The sequence below is a fragment of the Patagioenas fasciata genome, chromosome 1 (genome assembly GCF_037038585.1).
Source record: "Patagioenas fasciata isolate bPatFas1 chromosome 1, bPatFas1.hap1, whole genome shotgun sequence".
Taxonomy (NCBI): Eukaryota; Metazoa; Chordata; class Aves; order Columbiformes; family Columbidae; genus Patagioenas; species Patagioenas fasciata.
The window spans coordinates 11,046,874-11,064,634 of NC_092520.1; positions in this window are offsets into that span (position 1 = coordinate 11,046,874).

Sequence of the window (17,761 nt, forward strand, 5' to 3'; positions counted from 1 at the left end):
GAGCTGATGACTTTCCAGCAGTGGGAGTGTTCAGAGGACACTTGTCATGTGTGGCAGGTGGGTGATAATACCATTGTCCAGAGCCACAGACAGCTCAGCAAGAGGGTGTTTCTTCAGCTTCCTGGTCAAGTAAACTCATTATACAGGTTTTCCATCAGCTTACGCTTGAAATGCATACACTGGCACACGACATACATAATTGCTATGTGCAAATATGAAACTAGCTATCTTGAAGGTTCCTGCTTTAGACCCCAAAGATGGAGTTTTTGCATCAGAACAAAAAAATGAAAGCACTCACCTGTGACCTATTTTAAAGGATATTGCATGCATTATTGATCTTGCTGGTTATATTTCATTTTACTGTCAAAATCCCGAAACTTATAATGTGTCCACCTTCAAGAGAATTATAAGGAGAAAATAACTTCCTCCTGAATCTTTCCTGATTCTGATCTAGAAGTGCCAGTCAGTTCTGAGGAACTGTGATATGGAGACAAAATCACTGATTCCTTCATTAAAGTATGTGCTCAGATCTAGAGCTGGAGCTTTGTGAGTTGTTCAGATTTTTCTGTTTGTTTGTTTTTTTGATAAATCATTGAAACCACATGTACTTTTGAGAAAGAGTCATTTGGGCCCTACTTCAACACTTCCTAGGGAAAATATAATTTGAATAATTTTCTTCAATCTTTGAACAACTTCTCATGCATGAAAATATGATTTCTATTGTATTGAACTGTTGGTCACAGCAGTAATACAGAAAGTGGGAAGAGTTATGAGTTCAGGATTCAAACATCAGGGTGTATGGATGAGTAGGTAGATGCATGTTGCCTGTGTGTGTGCCATGAAAGAAAAGGAAGAATTTTGGGAATCACTGGAATCACAAAATGGCTGGAAGGAAGAAATTCTATGGTTAAAGCCTGTCTGTATCTAACCATGCGTCAAAAATCAGCCCTGCATCTACAGCATGTAGGACTAACAGAGTGTAGCCCTGCAGAAAAATAAACATGAGCCTTTATTTCAACATTAAGCAAGAATATGCTAAGGATGAGTACAGTGCGAGTGATGTAACACTTTGAAGCACTGCCAGCAGTTGTCAGTAATTTTTTTGTCAAAATTCCTAATGAGGTGTGCAGGTTCCTTCTAGGAGAAAAAAAAGCCACAGTGCCCTTTTCTTAAGATTGAAAGGTATATGTATTTCAACATGGCTATAATGATCTAAAATATTTTGGGAAGGGGAAGGGAGAGGGGAAAGGGAAAGGGAAGGTGGAGAGGAGAGGAGAGGAGAGGAGAGGAGAGGAGAGGAGAGGAGAGGAGAGGAGAGGAGAGGAGAGGAGAGGAGAGGAGAGGAGAGGAGAGGAGAGGAGAGGAGAGGAGAGGAGAGGAGAGGAGAGGAGAGGAGAGGAGAGGAGAGGAGAGGAGAGGAGAGGAGAGAGGAGAGGGGATTGCCTTAAAGCAGTTTCTCCTCATGTCCCAAACAGCACATAGTGCATTAGGTAGCTCCTGCCATGCTCTTGCAGGGGTCACCCTCACTCAGACAAGGAGTAGGTTGCTCAAATTGGTACGGCACTCATCCAGCAAGTTGATAGCTTCAAAGCTGTGCCAGACCAGTTGCCTACTACTCTGGTCTGCATCATCTCTGCATGTATCTAGTTACTAATAGCACACAGGCTTTGCTGCGAAGAAGGAGGGAGAAAGATGTGTTAGCATCATACCAAAACAAAAAACAAAGGAGCTGAGGAAGGAATGATTTAGAGCAAACAAGGTTGGTTCGGTTCTTCTTGGAATGGTTTCTTCCACAGGATGTGGGAACCAGAGAAAAGGGACAGAGAAAGAAGAAAGCTAGGTGTGGAGCTCTGAGGACAAGTAGTCTTGCTGTTCATTTTGCTACCCCAAACAGGTTGTGATAAAGGACATAATAACTGATATTAGATGAAAGACCCCTTCTTCTCTTTTTCATCTCTTCTTCCACAGGAGGAATGACACAGGTGCCCATCTCTCAACAGCAGCAATTCTCCTGGTCCTTCAGGGTTCTGAAACAGGCAAAGTACATGGCACCATTTTATCATACATGGATATCGAGCATTCACTTTGGCTGGGGAGACTGTCAGCTAATGACTGAAAAAAGATATTTTACAAGCCCTGTGTTCTCTGCTCCCATGTATCTACTATTCCTCTGAATGGTATAGGATCTTTACCTCATCTCATATTTCAGGCAACCTCTAGATCACCCTGTTATTTGGGATGAGGCTGTGATCTCTCACTGTTTCTATGCATTTTTGCTCAAGCCACAAGCAGAAGTCAAAACTGTGTCACTAGCTGTGCTTTCTCTGCCCTTCTCCTGTGAATCCAAATCAGAGGTGGCTCCTTCCCTGCCCTTGAAGGTTGGATTCCCAATCACAGAAGTGTATGTGATCAACACAGTGCCCTCATGTTCTCCCTGACATGTCTCCAAGTAGTCAAATTAAAAATGTCATGCAGAGTCACATTTGCTCTGAGAGTAAACGGTATTTATTTGAACAATAAAGAATTATTGTTCAAATAAGTGCTTTGACAGAGAAAATTCAGAAGTTTATTTTCAAGGGTAATTTTTTTTTTTCAGCAGTAAAATTGACTCACATTGTTTATCCAACAGGCTATCAGTGAAGCACCTCTTGCACTGAAGAAGGAGCACAGGAGATTTTGAATAGCTGATGATAATAAGGAGAAGATGTTCTTCTCTCAAACTGCTGGCTAATATCCTTCCATGAAAAGCCAAGGCACTTTTTCTCACTTGTGAAATTGTATTATGCAACTGATTAAATAATTTAAGTCAAAACCAAGCAAGAAAAAATGCTGTTTTTGAGTAACAAAAGTATCATAGATGTGATGAGAGGATTCACTGTCCATCAGTTCCTCTCTCTCTCCTCTGTCTGTAATTATTATCTTAAGCTAACACCTAGTCTTAGATGGCAAATAAGATGCAATGAATCCTTACGGGGTCTTTTTAAAAACATAGCTTTGTTGAGTAGACTGAGATAAACTACGCCACTGCCAAATACTTCTGCTAAGCTGCTCACATTTTAAGAACAAAACAGTTCACACAGCCATTAAATCAATTGAAAACCTTTGGCACTCTGTTTTCCGAACAGACTTTCTCTTGCATTTTAGTGATGTTATGTCCACATGTTAGCTTCCTTCTGCATTGACCTCTAACAAAACTGACTTGAAAAATACTGCAATGGTTTACTGGTTTTGTGGACAAGGCACCTGCTAAATAGTGTGAAGGTACATCCTGCTAACTTGTAAGCAGCAGCTGGACTTGCAGCCCTTCCATCGCTTTGTGTGATGGACACTGATCCATGCATCGGTGCAGTGCCCCAGGACTGTGTGGTGGCTGGTAGTGCTGCAGAGCTCGGTTTTACCTAGAGCTGCCTGTCTTTGAAACCTGGCAACGGCAAAACCCAGGTCTCCCGGGTTAAAACTATAAGGATCATCTAAATGTGCTAAAGTGAACTGAGGAAATGACAAGGAAGGAAAAAGAAGAGAATAATTGTTCTTTTGACAGGTGTTCCACTGCACTGTTTCACTTTGTATCATTTTAGGAGGAAAATTAATGTTCTGCCTCATTGTTTCTTATGTACCCAGTCCTAGGACAACAGTTAGATCCTGGTGGTGACCGTCCACAGAGTTTTCAGCACCATTCAGGTACAGGGGAAAATACATTCTCAATCAACAAATGTGGAATTTTAATTTCACAATATTTCTTTCACTGTGTGAAAGACACCACACAATTCTAAGAGCAAATTTCATGCGAGGAAAACAAACAAAGAAAACAAAAATCGAAGAGGAAAAGAGAGGCTTTCAGCAAATATTCCTATATTCTCCACAAATAGAAAGAAGAAAACAAATCTCACTCCTAACTGCTTTTAAAATCCCCATCCATTTTTCTGCTATTATTGTTGAGTAAGGTCATAAACCTAACAGTGAAGATAGATTAGAAGGAAGCTAGCAAACTTAAAATGATATAACAGACAATTTGCACAGTCAGACTGAGGATTCAGAGCCAACGTGCCAATATGTCAGACCCCAATTTACCTCCTTTCCATTCTGCTTTTTAGGACAACTACATCAGTTTGGACAATTCAGTTCCCCAGGCGGCACACAGCATGAGTCTCTTTGAGAGCCAAGAATAGAATTGGGATTCTTTATGATCAGCTCCCTACTGTGTACTAACAAGCAGCCGTGTAACATATTGGGAAGGTGTGTGCATGTCAAGCTCTTTCCTCAGCTGGATATAAAAACAGGAAATGAGCAGCAAGACAAAAGCATAACAAAGATATCAGCAACAGTGATGCAGAGCAGTTTGTCAAATGGGTGGGATACATGACACTTGCAGGATTGCTGTGCTGTTGTGAAGGCACAGTGGAAGCTCCTGCTCTGGGAATTCAGTCTGATACCTTCACTGCAAGGTGTTAGAAATCACAGAATCATAGGATGTCCTGAGCTAGAAGAGACTTGCAAGAATCATCAAATCCAACTCTTGTCCCTGCAGAGGAAAACTCTGAAATTCATGCCATGTGTCTGAGGGCATTGTCCAATTGCTTCCTCAATATTGTCAGCTTTGGGGCTGTGACTGCCTCCCTGGTGTGAAGGCCTTATGGAGAAATTGAAATTCCCATCTGTTATACTTCTAGAGTTAAGAAGATGGAAAGTCTTTTTCCTCATTTTTTATGTCTATTATTTTGAGCAAGAGGTAGTTGGCACATCGTCTACATTATTTGTAGTCACTAATTGTATTTTTTTTCCTGCTAATTTTATCCCCTTGCATCATCCTCAGATCTGCCTACGTTTATCAGAATGGTCCCAGGAGAAGGACTTTAGTTCTGACACTGTGTTGGGTTTTGTTTGTTTGTTTGTGTTGTTGTTGTTTATTTGGTTTTGTTTGGTTTGGTTTGAATTTTGTGTTTGTTTGTTTGTTTGTTTTTAATACCTCCACATTAATAGTTCAAAGCATAGAATGTATTTTATGCTCTTCAAGACTTTGAAATAAAGCTTTACATTAGTTAGGTGTATTTTTCAGAGTTTCCATGAACATTTTTACCATAACTGCCTGATGTTCTCCACGACTGCTATGACATTTGTTTGGATAGATGCTTGGGCACACGACACATCTTTGCTCCCTGAAAGAAACAGTGTGAACCTTCCAGCTTTGCCTGCCCTGAGTGCTCCTGACACTGCATTTGAATTTCTATTTGCTTTGAATATTCTAAAAATAGACTCTGTAGTAAGTTTACTTCTCAGACCCCCAAATAAAATACAGAAGTCTTTCCAATATGGAAAGAGAAAATTCATTTAAGAGGTCAAGATGTATTTAGTATGGTTACTTTGTAATCTCACTTTGCTTTGGGAACTTTGCTTTGGGAAGTTGTAGTGCAGAGGAATGGGAAAAATCTGTTAGTGTTCAGAGCTGGATTGTAACCACTCATTTTGAAATGAAACCATACTATTTTTCTCTAAAGCATTTTTTAGTGAACCCATAATCTATGAATGGCAGAATTCCTCCAACAGTCCTACACAATCTTTTTCACAGAATATATACAGAATAGATTCAGTCCTGAAAAGAAAGCCCCAGGTTATTTTCACTGAAGAGTTTTTTATCACAGATATTGTGAACATTATAGAAATATCTGACCCCTAATTCTCCTTAAAGAAAGAAATATCAACTCCTTGGAACACCATTGTTATCTCCTATCTCTGTAAAGAAAAAGATTAAAAATGAAAACCAATGTAGCAGAAAAACCTGTCCTGCTACTGGAGCAGAAATTTTTTTGCTGAATTTCAAGCCATTTCCCAGCATCTGAGAAGCTGAAAGCACACTTCACAACTCTGATGTCCCTGTGACCTGGGTGGACTATAAAGACTTGGATGTCACACTTTCAGCTATGAAATGTAAAACTAAGCTGTTTGGCAAACCACATCAGTCAGTGCCTCTGAACAGTGGCTCAAGAATCAGGACTTACCCTTTCCCTATAGAATGTTTTATCAGAGTGGTAGAAAATATTGAGCTACAGGTTAAGAAATACCAAAGGACACTGGACCGAGGAGGGATACATGCATAATTCATGACACTGATCAACAATATTCATAGGGAACAGTAACTACTTGCTTTTCCCACTTTTTTAATAGACTTACATTTATAAAATGAAATTGCACAGTCACTCATCTTTATTCATAAATCCGAAGGCAAACATTTCTCAAACCCATCAGAAAAAGTGTAAGTGCAAAGGTTTGTTACGTATGTATTGGTTTCCAAAATCATGTGTATCTTGTGCTATGGGGAATAGGTTGGAGATGGGTAACAACAAGAGGAATCTACCACTTCACACTGGTGCTTTGGGCCTTTAAAACCCAGTAGCTGCCACCATGAGTCAAGAGTAGGTTTGTTTCTGCCATCATCTGTTTGATGAAAAAACAAATCCAAAAAGCTCTAAATGAGTTGCACTAAATGACATTACATACATGCCATACATTAGGGCTAGTCATGGTCATCAGATGTCAGTTATTTTGTTTGGCAGGGTGGACACACACACTGGATTTAGGGTGATGGGTTATAGTAGGTTAGATCTGAAGTTCTACTATTTTTGACTTCTGTCACTAGATAAAAGGGTAACATGGTTACCCTGCTTCTGCCCATTTCTGTGAAATTTTCACGCAAGTTGAATTCACCCATTAGTTAAGCTGAGATATCTTCCACTGTTGCAAGGGAAGGCCATGCACACACACACACAGAGTTAGTGTGCATTAGCTGATATAAACATGGTTGCTTGACTATGTGGGAAAAAATGACATGTTTAAACATAGGTATATAGTTATAGTGCCACTGCAGAGATTCTGGGATACTTTACCTGACTCACAGAAAGATTTGTCTTTCCTGTAGGTTTTGTGTCATGTAATTTGCTCTTTCACTGATGCTTTGGACAGCTGAAGATGTCCAAGGAAGTACTAGATATCTAGATTTTGGTACCTGAGTTACTTCATATTTTTATTTTGTCATAAATTCCTCGCTTATAGTGGGAATAACAGCCATGCCTCAAGGGCATGAAGTACTGAAATATCAGATTACTAAAGAAAATGCATGCGCCTTAGATCATGTCACATGTAGCTCTTAGAAAATCACCTCTGCACTTAGTAAAAAAATACCTCAACAATGTGTAAAAAAATACGCAAAAAACCCTAATGTTAAAGCTTCAGTAATTCATCAAAATCCAGTTTAAATAAATAATAAACCATATAACTAAACACCTAATCACCCAGCTCTTGGTTCTTGTGACTCACTATTTATTAGCATCTCAATAAATTAATTTGCTTGACTTATCAAGCTAAATGCTTAAGAATAAAAAGGTTAATTGAAGGTTGGAGTAAGATACATTATTGAGTATTTGACATATTGCCTTGATGTTATGAATAATCTTGAAGCAGCTCAATAGAGTTGCAGCTTTTTTTCCCCAAGTCTGAACTTGACCTGTAGTCTTTCTTTCGGAAGCATTGTCACTTCTTTATGTCTAACAGGGCTTTGAGTAATTTTTTTTTTCCCCTCCCTTCTTAAGAATATGAATTATTAATAACATGAAGAATACATTCAGGGGAGTAAAAGCCAGAGCATATCACAGCTCCCCAAACCTATAAGATTTTGAAAAAAAGGAGAACAAAAAAAGTTAAACATCCATACCTGAGGTTGCTCGTTTGCATGCCAACAAAAGACACTGAAGGAACTACAAAGAAGCTTTGAAATGAGAGGATTATTAGAACAAGAAGAATTTTGAATTAATCAGGACAAGCTTGTATAAGCAGATCTGAGATGCCAGGGGGTTTGGAAACTCTTTTTCTGTAAATCGCTTCCTCTCACAGACACTGTTAGTGAAAACTGGATGGGGAGGTGAGCTTAGGGGGCAGGTGGGAAGGACGTAGTCCCATCTCTGACATGCTCTGAATTAATGCAGATGTCAGGTAGTAGCCTAGTGTGTGTATGACTTGATGATCCAGAGGGTCTCTTCCAACCAAATTGATTCTATGATTCTATACAATTCAATGAAATAGGACTATATATCAAAATAAAGATTTGCAACTACTGTGCTAATGATGATGGTACATCCTCAGCAGGTTTTATTTGTCAGAGGTCTAACAGAGGTAATGCAAATCACACTATCTATTCCTCCATTTGGTGCTATTTCTCCTCCTCACCCAGCCTCATCTCCTTTCATTTTTATGATAAACAGAACTTGAACTCTGCTGAGCCTCACAACTCTGCATCTCATTGATGACTTGTTAGGATTTTATCATTCCGGTGACATGTTATTGAACCCAGTTTCCTTAGGGGGCTGGTCTGGTGATTACAGGAGTAACCAGTGACTGCGTAATCACCCACTTCATTATATTAATATTAATAATAAATACCAGGAGGTAGACAGTTATAATTACATTGCTAGTTTAGGAAGACATGAGCTCATAAAAGTTGGCAACACTGAAATACAATTTCAGTCATAAATATTAGATGAATAGATGTGACTTGGAAGGTGCAGAGAAGGGTAAGAGAGCATAAACATTGTTATTTTAAAGAGAGTTATTGCCTCTGCAATTGTGAGGCTGTTTAATTAAGCAGAAGAAAAATACTTCCGCGAACATGAGCAGCTTAGAATAGACGAGGCAATACGATATTTTCATGTCTGGTTTGGGAGCATCTTCCATCAGGGAAAGAGACCCCAAGGAACCCTTCATGGCATCCTTCTTGTGATGCTCTTTGGAACAAGAGGTCCTAATTTTTCATAAAGTATGCCTCTGAGTTTTTACACTTTGATCAGCAGGCACTTTACAGAGCAGGGACTGTCAACATCGTGTAAATCTCACAACATGGCAGTTCCCCAGATATACCAGCAGTGCTGGGCAGACGGTCCCTTCTAACCCAAATGAACTGTGGCAAACATGCTGAAGGTTCGGCACAATGTGATTTACCACAAAATGGCAAAAACGCTGATCTGGATGTGTTCTGAACTGCAGACACAGACAGGAGAGGGTTTTTTTCTTGTTTATGGTATATGCCTGTTTTAAGATTAGATGAACTGCTATCCAGAGGTGTTTGCTTTTAACAGAAGCATAAGGTGACTGTCTCAGTTTTGACACAGATTTTGAGTGAGGTTTTGTGAGGGAACATATTGGACCAGGGAATTATGGACAGCAATAGTATTTCTCCCAAAGCAAGATAATGTTTTTGTGTCTGAGGATTTCTGAAAACTGCAGTTTTCCAATAAAATCTATTTTTTTCTGAAAATTCAGAATAATATATGTCCATTCATCATTATGTTTAAAATGAAGTTTGACTTTATTTTATTTTGAACAGATCAAGCTTTTGTTGTGAAGATATATTTTCACATAGCTGAAAATAACAGCTTATCACTCAACTTAATTCATTATCTAAACCTGCACATATTTGTGTATCACCTTAAAAATCAGACAGCTCAAATGAGCAAAAGCTAGAAATGTTAGTTCAAGTTTCTTCAGGTAAGGGATTTAGTGCTCCCAACTGCTAGCTATTTAGTAAAACAGGAGATTCATAATTCTGCCAAGCCTTGTAGAAAATTAAATGTGGTTTGAGCAATCTGTGAGTTCAGCCTGTAAGAAAAACAAGCAGAGTGTATCCTAACAGGACTTATGCTAACAATCACTGTTGATAAGTCAGTGATCAGTTGTCTAAAGTGCCTTTGCAATTTCACTGCTGAATGTTTAGGTGCTAGACTAGTTTGACATCTACAGGATGGAAGAAAAGGGTTGGTAATGTCAGTAGTTCCTAAATACTTGGGTTTCTTGAGGCATCTTAGTACATTAACACTCCTTGCCAAACTATATGTCTAAATGTGTGCATCCAGGGGGAATCCAGGTGTGCACAGCTTCTGGCTAGTGTGGTGCTTCATTCTATAGGGAATTCATCATTCCTTGCCAGGGTCATATTTCTTCCAGGGAAGAAACTTTCTATTAAACTTTTAAGCTTCAATCGTTTTCTTTAAAGTGATAAAACTTAATGGGAGGGAGAGATGTGGGAAAGTGCATCCAGCTGCAATAAAGACAACAGCTAGGAAAAATAGACTCTATAATTTGTGGAAAAAGGTCATGTGTATCTTGGACACCTTGAAAGATCGTGCATTAAAACTGAAAACCACTGAATTGTTGAGGAAACCAAGACTGGGAGATAAAGGCATGTTTTTATATTTGGGCAGCCTTTAGGTAGACAGAAGCACATGGAGATAGTTTTAAGCAATCTTATTTATTTTTTCACACTTGCAAAAATGCATCCATGATGAAAAGAACTGCCAGCTCATTGTCCACCAAAAGAGGTATATGACAGTGCAGGAAAACTTGGACACAAGGCTCCATATTTATTGTAATGGAACAGCTGAAGGGTCTGGCACCAGAATATGTATTAAGTAGATCAAGAAAAGAAACACAGTTATAATACAGCCATTTAAAAATTGCAAGACATTTATGATCATATATTGAAACTTTGCTAATATGCATTTTGATTGACTATACATTCTCATCTCACTTCCATTGCTCCCTCAGGTTCCACATCCCAGGTTAGGCAAATAGTTAGCCTTTACAGATGACACTACATTGAATTAACTATCTGACTTACAATTAGATAAAGCACTCAGTTTTGATCCTCTATTCTTCTGAGTTACTGGAAAGAAGAGATAAAACCCCTACAGTCTTGGCTCCTGAGGCTTCCCACACAAAAAGATATTGCCTTGCCACAGTGAAATATGCATAATTAGTTAGATTCTTCTCTAAAGATACAATTAGTACCTTGAATACAGAGCTATTTTATTGCAAACAACAATAGAGATTCCAAGACTATGCCTCCCTGTTTTTTCAGTTTCAGCAATGCTTTGATCTGAATAGGAGGAAGTTTGAGAAATACCTGTTCATAAGCAGGGAAAGAAAAGAGATAACATCAGCCTGGGCAAGAGTAAAGCTCAGGGAATTTTGTAGTGCTCAGCTGAACTGTCTACTGAAGAGCCATTACAGGGGAGATTTCCAAAGGCAGAAACATGAAATAAAACATATGACAGAAATCGATATTTTGAATAGTCAGGATAAAAGTAATCTTATTCTCAACAAAGGTTAAATCTTACCCAAATACTCATCAGCCTTCATTCTGGTAGCTTCTACCTTTTTTTGGTTCATATGTGCTCTGTCTTCTATTTCATTCATTGGCAAAAGGAGGGATTATCTTCCTATTATCTGTCTTCACTGCACCCGCCACATGAAATTCAAAATAAGCACAATGATCATCTAGCTAAAAATACTACTAAAGATCTCTAAACTAGAATATGCTATTTACTGTTTGTATTTTCTCTTAGGAGATTAACTACGGCATGTAAGTACTCTGCTCCACCATTCAATTCATAAATTAGATAATTTTGTATAATGTTATTTCATATTAATGCTACTAAACAAGCACACAATTACATGAAAGCCCCAATTCAAACAATATTGTGCCAGTTGCCATGTAACCCTACTCAGGTTGTATCCTAGATGTTTAAATGACCTCCATAACCCTTAGAAAGTCCAGGTTTTTTGTCCATTAGCAGACTGATCTTTGGGCACTGAGTTACCAAAGCAGCACAAAGAAGTCTTCAGTTCAGCAGGAGTCACACGAGCGAAATCCCGCACACAGCTTTAGCAGATAAACCTCTTAGCACCATAGAAATGAAGGAGTGGGTAAAAATGACACAGGATTTGGTGATCAGATTTCAAGCTGTCATTATACAATTACTTCATGCTCCAAATGCCTCTCTCCTCTTACTTACAGAAACTGCAATCATTGCCTTTAAAGCAGTGCAGAACCAGAGAAGCTTTGCTGGTGAGTGTCACTACCCTAAACGTACAGTGTTCTCCTGTTGTCAAATCCAAGTCTGCTCTTCCAGTGTCACGTATGCATTCATCCCTATTAAACAGGGCTTTCTGTGCAGCTTAAAAAGCAATCAATTTTTTTCCTACAGTTTTGGCACTGTAGTAGGGAATGAAAGTAAAGCCACAGAAATCTTTTACTCCACATGTAGAATTAAACTACATTTTGAGGTTGGTGCAGGATACACTGAGCATTTCAGAGTATTAACATTACACGATAGTAAGTTATCTGCTCCAAAGCAAGAAGTCCCAGGAAGACTGGCAACTGCCTCTCACCAAATTTCGAAGATGTTGGATACCTCTGGATATCTTTTGAAGCACCAGATTAAAGGGCCCTTACATGTGGATCTCATGTAGATAATAAGGTTTTTCAACATATTGTATTTTCACACTGCTAAATTCTCCCTTGATAGTGCAAATTTCAGCATTGTAATTTGAGCCTATTGACTCTTAGTTTGTATAGTTATCTTAGAAAACATCTAGGGAGTGACCAGAAGTAGAAAAACCATCGGCAGAGAGTAAGGAAGGAAAAATTGACCATGCGTGTTCCAGCAGCATCAATTTGATACCGTTGCTTCACTTAGTATGTCATTGTTTCCTTGAAAATGCTTCCATGTGCTTCCCCACTACCATTCATCTTCAGGACATCCCAATGTATCTGAGTATCATCACCCCCACCCTGCATCTTTGAGATGACAGCCCTTCCAGGTAGGTGAGCTTCAGTAGCACCAGCTTAAGATGTTTCATTTGGTTCCACTGCAGTTTCATGTGTGAATTGACAGGTGATTAAGCTGATCAAATGGACAGCTGCTTCTGAAAACAGTTTCAATCCCGTTGCTTCCCTTGATTTACTGCTGCACTCAATAGAACCTTACCGGCTTTCTACCAGTTTAGGTCTCTCAAAAGGTGAGTTCAGAAAACTTATTAGACAGGTATTGCTTGTGATGCAGAACTGGTAGAGCGGCCCTTTTGGTTGTTGAATAGCCCTTCCTTAGCCTAATCTGTGTCAATAAATGTCACTCACAGAGGACAATAATTCTGCTGTACAGCAGCAACTGCAGTAAATACTTTTTTTCTAGTTAAATTTCATTCTGTGACCTCTCTGCAACCACGACATGTGGCACCTCTTCCCTGACCTTTACTTACTTCCCTGTTGTCTGTACAAATCTTTCATCTGTTTTCTTTACCACTGAGCAAATGCACGCATCTACCTGCATCTCACTAATGAGAGAGGGGCAGAGCTCAGCTGTCAGACCTGCATCCTTCATTTTCAAATTCCTTGCTTAAATACTTTAACAAGCAAACTTCTGACTTTTGCTGACAAATATTTAGCTCTCTATTCAGCAGGATCATACTTGTTGTGAGAGATTTTGTTTTCCTGTGTCAAAATTAGTGCAAGCCTGTTGCCTGACATCAGGAACGGTAATTATCTGTTTCAAGCTTCCCTGCAATACTTAATTTTTATTAATAAAAAAACCCAGTCAACTGTCTCTTTAGTGTCCAATTGGAGACAGAATAATTGTATTAAGATACATGATCAGTCATTGCTATAAAGAATTGTAGGTTCACAGACAGAAGATTAAATATACTACTATACGACTGAGACCCTGTCATTTTTCCAGTGACTTTTCTAGACAATATGATATTTCCAGGCTCAGTACAATGATGGATTTAAAAGGAGATAGACCAGAATAAGTCTCTGATGTGAATCTCTTACGTCAAAACTTGCAGAGAATTTGATATACTCAACACTTTATCTTTTTTCAAGTCACATTTTATTCAGATACGTAAATCTTCGTAGGAGATTGACATTAGACAAACAGAAATATCCAGAAACAAACAAACAAACAAAGCCAAACAAACGAACAAAAAACCCATAAAAATTTATTCCATCAATTGTTAATAATTTGCCTTAATTTCTTACCATTATGAATCTTAAAAGGTTTTGCACATATGAATTCCTCCTTCTTTGTTTTGTACATTTGTATGGGCTCTCATGAACTTTAATAAATATTCTGAGTATGACAACATACTGGTGGGGGGTGTGGGGTTGGAGTGTGTGCTATATGCTCAATTTCAAGAAGAATTCAGACACAGTAGGGGTCTATGGTCACTCCTAGGATCATGCCAGATCAGGGTACAGAAATCTATTCTTCCCTGAAGTTAATGTTCAGTACAGATTTTTTCTAGAATTCTAGTAAAAAATGAATGTTTGATCACCTTCTGTGTAGCATTTCAATTAATTTACTGTGACAACTGACTCAGACTACACAGTAGAGATTTGGAAAGGAGACCCTCACTTCATGCTTATGCCTTCCTCAGTGCTTCCTTCACATATGTTTTTAGTACCTACCTTTAAAAACTGCTGCTATCACACCTTCAGAAGATAATCAGGAGCAAACCATGTAAAACAACAAATCCCTGGCACTGCCTTTGTCTTACACATCTGTATAACACAGACCAAATGTGGAATTGTTTTGAGGTCTGGGTTGGATCTACCCACTAGTTCAGAGGCAATGAGCAGATGAGGAATAAGAATTTGTGCAATGGTTTCAGAGAAGAAGAGAATGAGCATATTCGTGTCTACATTGTCTTCCTTTCTGCAGGCATTATCTTGAATGTTTACTGATCTCTGAATACCCAAGACAGGAGCTACAGTTGCCAGGCTACATGAGCCCTCTTTGGGGAGAACAGCAGCTCTTGTGGTATCTTCTGAAACTGAACTTTCAAGGAAATAACTCCGTATAAAAAGCAGCCCAGGACAACAGAGTGGGAAAGATTATTTGCTATTTTAGTATATTTTACATACGATAATAAAGCCATGTCTTGAAGAAGATGCAGTTATAGTGATGATCAGTTGTCACTGCAGTCTCCTGATCCCAGTGGGGTAGGAATTCACTCACAGGCTTGGAATGAAAGGGGAATGTCAGCATCATACCCTCTTCATGCATCTGAAGTGTGTGTCTCTTTTTACCTACCTGTCTAAGCTCTCTCAAATCAATGAGGGAGACAGACATCTCCGGAGGAGGATTTGTGTAATCACAGGTATTTATGAAAGGCTGGATAAATGACCTTCTCAAAAAGCCTGTCTCTTCACACTCACCCTATGCAGCGAATGGGAAACTTCCTATCTAGTCTAGGATAAATGGATAAATTAATTCAGGTGAACCTTACTCCACAAAATTGAAAGCTGAATCTAGCCCAGCTTCTTTTCTTTTTCTCAGTACCTTTTAGTTTATAGTGTAGGTTAGGACTACTCTCTTATTTCTATGTAACCAACAGATTTTGAGAATGATTCAATGTTTCATCTTTGTTTTGGTTATTAATCGATCTCAACAGCTGTTTGTTGGATTTTATAGACAAAGCTAACAAAAGCCATCCTTTAATTGATCCTTTAACGTTGTGATATTTTATATACTATCAAACATATAATAAAAAAATTGATTTTATTTGAGAATTTGTTGGTTTTCCTTTTTTTATATGAGCATCCTGAATATCTCTAAATCACATTAATTATTGCACAAATGGTAACCTGTGTTTTTTGCTTTCCAAACTTTGTTTACTGCTATTGAAAATTAAGAAAGCAATTTTTGGATATGGGAGATATGGATATGGGATATGGGAGATATGGGAGAAAAAAATTTGCCTGTGTGCATGTTTAAATAATAAAATACAGAGTCTATCTTACAAGCACAAACATTTTTGGTACAAGTAAGAATTGTTTCAAAGCCTTTCTTGTCACATATTACTACCTTCACTGACTTTTGTTCCATAAAAGACCGTGTTTAAAACATTTCAATTGAAGGCCTTGCTTCTAGTCCTTACTCTAGTTTCTAGCTAATCTTTTGCAACCTCTGTATAGTATATTTAATACACTGGAAATTTCACTCTGGAAATTTTACTATCCTGATTTGGAACCATTTTCAGTATTTCCATCTGAAATTTCCCATGCACCCTTCAGATCTTTTGGCAGTTCTCTTTCTAGCATTTCTCATATGTCATTCATCTAGAGGCAGCCTATCTCCAGCCTGACTGTGTCAGCCCACAGCAGATGTCCAGCAGTGTTATTGCACAGTTGATCATCAGTATTATTTTTCTTCAGGTCATTGAGAAAGAAAATGAGAGGACAAGATAAAGAAGATGGAGAGATGACTAATTAGTTCATTACATGGAAACAGTTCAGGGATATTCAACTATATAGAGGTAGACATGGAAAGGACATGCTTTCTTCAACCTCATACCTCAGGAGAAAAATGTCTGGATAAGGCCACTGAGACCCATTAAAAAAGTCCTAGAGTAGGAAAAAGAATAGAGTTTTAGGAGACATGATATTTCCACACTTGATCTTAGAAAAAATAGACAAATGAAGCTACTAATGTAATAGATAAAGGAACGCCATAAGTGAGAGACAAGAAACTTGAAAGAAGACAGAAAATTGTAGAAGTCAAGAATATAGCCAGTCTCCTGAAGTGGTTAGGAAAAGGATTATGTCAATTTTCAGCAGAGATTTGAAGTGATTTATATACTGCTGCACAGAGCCTGAGAAACAAAAGAGAACTTGAGCTACCATGGGCTTGGATTTTGATAAGGGCAGAGATCTCCCTCGAATTTATTAGGCAGGTAAACACTACAGAAAGAGTACCATTAGGAAGATTTTCCTGCCAGAAAGAGATCAGATATTATTAAGATGGCTGTGTTATTATTCCTGGAGATGACAGCCAGCAGAGTTTTCCAGGAAATCACAAGAGAAATGCACATAATACTATTGCTTTGGACATAGTTTTGAAAGGAAAGGACATTATGATTTTTTTTTTATGTTATTTTAATCATCTGATCATGATTTAATCTCAGTTATATGTAGAAATGAGCAAACAATGTCTGCAATAAAGGACCTTGCTTTTGAAACTAGTTGAGCATTGAACTTCAAGAAAACTAGGTTTGTAGAAGCCAAAGATGTGAGTGTTTTCAAAGGACTGTACTGTCAAGAACCTGTATCCAACACAATGAGGAAATCTTGTTGGAAGGGACTTCATTCGTAAAGGAACGGCTAATCAATGAAGAAAGATGTCAGCAAATAAGTAAGGTGCATATATAGGAAAAAAATAAAAGGAGTCATCAACAAAGAAGGTTATGTCCTAGATATTAAGAATTATAGAGGTCAAGAAAGAATTGTCAAAATGTGTGCTGTGCTCATCTTTGCAAGGTATAGTAAAAGAAATAACCGAGTACCATTCAGCTAAATGGAAAGTTAGTTTGCTAATTAAATTTACTCGACTCAGTTTTGCGATGCATTGTTAATATATAGGGCAGTCAGAAAGTTACATCAAAAGATCAACCTGAACTCCAAGACTAGAAAAAGGAGGAGAACAAAAACTATAGACAGAAAGTTCATGCACATTATTATCACCTGGGAGTTTATCAGTTGGAAACAGCTGAGGAAGAGGAGAAAGCAGATGTATTAAATGGCTGTAGGATGGCAATAAGTGGCCAGGGTTTTTCCTATAGAGAAAAGAGATTATTCATATAGTTCTGCAAGAAAGTGAGATCTTCACCGGCACCATCCCCATCTCTGATATTCAGAAAATACCAATTGAAACTGAAAAACAAGTAGAGGAATCTTCTAAAGTGATCAAGAAATGGGAGAAGAATGAAAGAGCTTTGCTTGATTAAACCATAAAATGAAACCTCAAAAGATTATAAGATTTTTCTCTGAAAATAATTCTGGAGAATGAACAGCAGGAGGAGGAAGAGCTACACAGTCTACAGCACAAACAGACATGCAAACACATAGGTGTAACACAGATACAAGTAAACATAGGCAGAT